The 4,725-nt window shown below is 56.6% G+C and overlaps 3 non-coding genes across 3 annotated transcripts in view; all 3 read left to right on the forward strand.

Annotated features, from left to right (window-relative positions):
- Positions 1–1,607: 1,607 nt before the first annotated feature.
- On the forward strand, positions 1,608–3,500 carry LOC126325892 (small subunit ribosomal RNA). The gene has a single exon (XR_007560405.1). It is a non-coding gene; the product is annotated as a small subunit ribosomal RNA (ribosomal RNA).
- Positions 3,501–3,869: 369 nt separating this feature from the next.
- LOC126325885 (5.8S ribosomal RNA) lies at positions 3,870–4,023 on the forward strand. The gene has a single exon (XR_007560399.1). It is a non-coding gene; the product is annotated as a 5.8S ribosomal RNA (ribosomal RNA).
- A 188-nt stretch (positions 4,024–4,211) lies between these two features.
- The window catches only part of LOC126325897 (large subunit ribosomal RNA), a 4,221-nt gene continuing 3,707 nt past the window's right edge, over positions 4,212–4,725 (forward strand). Inside the window, exon 1 of the ribosomal RNA XR_007560410.1 lies at positions 4,212–4,725. This exon is cut by the window's right edge and continues 3,707 nt beyond it. This is a non-coding gene — a ribosomal RNA (large subunit ribosomal RNA).

A 4,725-nucleotide genomic window follows, 5' to 3' on the forward strand; every position in this document is an offset into this window, starting at 1 on the left:
TGAGTGTTAAATGAGCCTCGCAGCTGTTCAGTTGCGTTCAGATGTCGACGCCCTCAGTGTACGTCGTGGTATGGTCTGTGTCCATTGTCCGCTGATGTCGTACGCGTAACCCACACGCTGTACCGATCATCGGTCGTTACGTACAGAGTGAAGTAGTGTGATACGTGTGACCGTACGCTGGCTGTGCCCAACGGTGTCGAATCTCAATTTCCATATGTTGTGCTCGATGCTACTTGTCTCGTCTCCCAATAACAGCTAGGTTGCACTGTGGTACGCCGTAGAGGCGTGTGGGAGGAACGTACGAACGCATTGTATGTCACCCTGGGTCGCTGGGGGTGGTGGTGCGGTGAGTCAGGTCAGGTCAGCGTGAGCCGTGTGATGTAGTGACGCGTGTATTCCGACTTTGTCGTATTGCCTCACACAAAGTGCTACCCTGGTGGACCGCGTTCCATATCTGGGACATGCCGCAGATGCCGGTTGACAGTGGATCGCGGAAGGGACATCGCATACGTGCGCGGGCCACCTTCCACGTGTTCTCTTCTGCACATGTCGCAGTGTGTATGTGGTCTGATGTAGCGTGTCGTGACACATGACATCCTGGCATGCAAGAATTGTTGAATTCGCAAATGTAGGTGGACATCTACGTTTACTGCCCAAGATACGCAAATGAACTGGAAATCCGTTGTTGAGCGGTTGTTCACGCTGGAGGTGAATCTGTGATGGCGACGATCGGTACAGCTATTAACCGGTTGTTTCAGCGGTACCCGCCACATCCACACACGTGACTAGGCCCATGTGGGTATGAAGCGATACGCGGCGGTGGCTTGGTGGGACTGTTCCCGGCCGGTGAAGGGGGGCCGCCCGGCGTGTTGGCCGCGCGCTGCGTGGGCGCACGCGCAACAGGCGGCTGGTGGGGGGCGCCGAGTGGCAGGAGCGCCAGCCGACGGGCCCGGCAGGCGGCGCAGCTACGCTGCGGCGCACCCTGCACGCGGCGCCTGGCGGCCAAAGTTGGTTCAGCCGAGCCCGGTGCGAAGCGCGGTGGACATCTGCAGTGTGCTGGTCTGATTGAGGACTGTGTGCGTTGAGGATGCGCCGCCGCCTGGCACTCGGCGCCGCGACGCCGTCTGCTGCTCGGTCGCCCCAGCGGTTCTCGCAGGTGGTTTGTATCGCAGTTGTGCGGACGTGTTGGCGCGTGCGCTGTGCTGGGAGAGTTCGCTTCTGCACCCAAGTGGGGCTTTGCCCTTGTGTGGCGCTGGCGTTGGAGCTGCCGGTCACCATAGGTGGCGCGTGTTGTCTCCCGCCGGCAATGCCACGACAGCACGCTCCCGGGCCTCTGTCGGCAGCGGCAAGCTCAGTTGGGAGCAAGGGTGTTCGCACTAAAACCGTCTACTCGCCTAACTCCGGGCGATTGCGCCTCTCTCGAAACCGACCAAGTACCTAGGACGGCGCTGCGCGCCGCCGGGACCTGAGAGGGTTTCGAGGTGTATCGTGCAGGGGAGCTCGGCCTCCTCCTGTTTGCAGAATAATTGAGCGGACGCTTGCGTGTTCGCGCGGGCCCCCGGGACACACTCCCGGGCGGCCGGCTGCTCAGCTCTAGTTGACGCAGCTCCCTGGTTGATCCTGCCAGTAGTCATATGCTTGTCTCAAAGATTAAGCCATGCATGTCTCAGTACAAGCCGCATTAAGGTGAAACCGCGAATGGCTCATTAAATCAGTTATGGTTCCTTAGATCGTACCCACGTTACTTGGATAACTGTGGTAATTCTAGAGCTAATACATGCAAACAGAGTCCCGACCAGAGATGGAAGGGACGCTTTTATTAGATCAAAACCAATCGGATTGGCTTGTCTGGTCCGTTTGCCTTGGTGACTCTGAATAACTTTGGGCTGATCGCACGGTCCTCGTACCGGCGACGCATCTTTCAAATGTCTGCCTTATCAACTGTCGATGGTAGGTTCTGCGCCTACCATGGTTGTAACGGGTAACGGGGAATCAGGGTTCGATTCCGGAGAGGGAGCCTGAGAAACGGCTACCACATCCAAGGAAGGCAGCAGGCGCGCAAATTACCCACTCCCGGCACGGGGAGGTAGTGACGAAAAATAACGATACGGGACTCATCCGAGGCCCCGTAATCGGAATGAGTACACTTTAAATCCTTTAACGAGTATCTATTGGAGGGCAAGTCTGGTGCCAGCAGCCGCGGTAATTCCAGCTCCAATAGCGTATATTAAAGTTGTTGCGGTTAAAAAGCTCGTAGTTGGATTTGTGTCCCACGCTGTTGGTTCACCGCCCGTCGGTGTTTAACTGGCATGTATCGTGGGACGTCCTGCCGGTGGGGCGAGCCGAAGGGGTGCTTTCGCGTCCCGAGGCGGACCCCGTTTAAATCCTACCAGGGTGCTCTTTGTTGAGTGTCTCGGTGGGCCGGCACGTTTACTTTGAACAAATTAGAGTGCTTAAAGCAGGCAAGCCCGCCTGAATACTGTGTGCATGGAATAATGGAATAGGACCTCGGTTCTATTTTGTTGGTTTTCGGAACCCGAGGTAATGATTAATAGGGACAGGCGGGGGCATTCGTATTGCGACGTTAGAGGTGAAATTCTTGGATCGTCGCAAGACGAACAGAAGCGAAAGCATTTGCCAAGTATGTTTTCATTAATCAAGAACGAAAGTTAGAGGTTCGAAGGCGATCAGATACCGCCCTAGTTCTAACCATAAACGATGCCAGCCAGCGATCCGCCGCAGTTCCTCCGATGACTCGGCGGGCAGCCTCCGGGAAACCAAAGCTTTTGGGTTCCGGGGGAAGTATGGTTGCAAAGCTGAAACTTAACACTAGATCGCGTGTTGCACCACCAGGAGTGGAGCCTGCGGCTTAATTTGACTCAACACGGGAAACCTCACCAGGCCCGGACACCGGAAGGATTGACAGATTGATAGCTCTTTCTTGATTCGGTGGGTGGTGGTGCATGGCCGTTCTTAGTTGGTGGAGCGATTTGTCCGGTTAATTCCGATAACGAACGAGACTCTAGCCTGCTAACTAGTCGCGTGACATCCTTCGTGCTGTCAGCGATTACTTTTCTTCTTAGAGGGACAGGCGGCTTCTAGCCGCACGAGATTGAGCAATAACAGGTCTGTGATGCCCTTAGATGTTCTGGGCCGCACGCGCGCTACACTGAAGGAATCAGCGTGTCTTCCTAGGCCGAAAGGTCGGGGTAACCCGCTGAACCTCCTTCGTGCTAGGGATTGGGGCTTGCAATTGTTCCCCATGAACGAGGAATTCCCAGTAAGCGCGAGTCATAAGCTCGCGTTGATTACGTCCCTGCCCTTTGTACACACCGCCCGTCGCTACTACCGATTGAATGATTTAGTGAGGTCTTCGGACTGGTACGCGGCATCGACTCTGTCGTTGCCGATGCTACCGGAAAGATGACCAAACTTGATCATTTAGAGGAAGTAAAAGTCGTAACAAGGTTTCCGTAGGTGAACCTGCGGAAGGATCATTACCGACTAGACTGCATGTCTTTCGATGTGCGTGTCGTGTCGTGTCGCGCAACACGCTACCTGTACGGCAGTGGCCGTGCGCCGCGTGCGGAACCACGCGTGCCTCTCAAAACTAGCGGAAGTGTTGTTGTTGTGTGGTACGAGCGCTGAAGCTCTGGAGCGGCTGGCCTGCGGTACCTGGCGCCTGGCGCCGGTTTTGAATGACGTTCGCCCGAGTGCCTGTCCGCTCCGGTGTGGAGCCGTACGACGCCCATCGGCTGTGAGGCCGTTGGACACAAAAAAAAAATAGTGGAACAGGGGCCGTCAGACGCCTCAGTCCCGCAAATGCTACTGTCTTGAAAGAGACAGTGGGAGACTGAAAAGGAAAAGATCACCCAGGACGGTGGATCACTCGGCTCGTGGGTCGATGAAGAACGCAGCAAATTGCGCGTCGACATGTGAACTGCAGGACACATGAACATCGACGTTTCGAACGCACATTGCGGTCCATGATTCCGTTCCCGGGCCACGTCTGGCTGAGGGTCGGCTACGTATACTGAAGCGCGCGGCGTTTGTCCCGCTTCGGAGACGTGGGAGTGTCGTGGTCGCCTGTGTGGCCGGCCGCGTCTCCTTAAACGTGCGATGCGCGCCCGTCGCCTGGCGGTTCGCATACCGGTACTTTCTCGGTAGCGTGCACAGCCGGCTGGCGGTGTGGCGTGCGACACCTCGTACAACGACCTCAGAGCAGGCGAGACTACCCGCTGAATTTAAGCATATTACTAAGCGGAGGAAAGAAACTAACAAGGATTCCCCCAGTAGCGGCGAGCGAACAGGGAAGAGTCCAGCACCGAACCCCGCAGGCTGCCGCCTGTCGTGGCATGTGGTGTTTGGGAGGGTCCACTACCCCGACGCCTCGCGCCGAGCCCAAGTCCAACTTGAATGAGGCCACGGCCCGTAGAGGGTGCCAGGCCCGTAGCGGCCGGTGCGAGCGTCGGCGGGACCTCTCCTTCGAGTCGGGTTGCTTGAGAGTGCAGCTCCAAGTGGGTGGTAAACTCCATCTGAGACTAAATATGACCACGAGACCGATAGCGAACAAGTACCGTGAGGGAAAGTTGAAAAGAACTTTGAAGAGAGAGTTCAAAAGTACGTGAAACCGTTCTGGGGTAAACGTGAGAAGTCCGAAAGGTCGAACGGGTGAGATTCACGCCCATCCGGCCACTGGCCCCCGCCCTCGGCAGATGGGGCCGG

The sequence above is a fragment of the Schistocerca gregaria genome, unplaced genomic scaffold, assembly GCF_023897955.1.
Source record: "Schistocerca gregaria isolate iqSchGreg1 unplaced genomic scaffold, iqSchGreg1.2 ptg000948l, whole genome shotgun sequence".
NCBI lineage: Eukaryota > Metazoa > Arthropoda > Insecta > Orthoptera > Acrididae > Schistocerca > Schistocerca gregaria.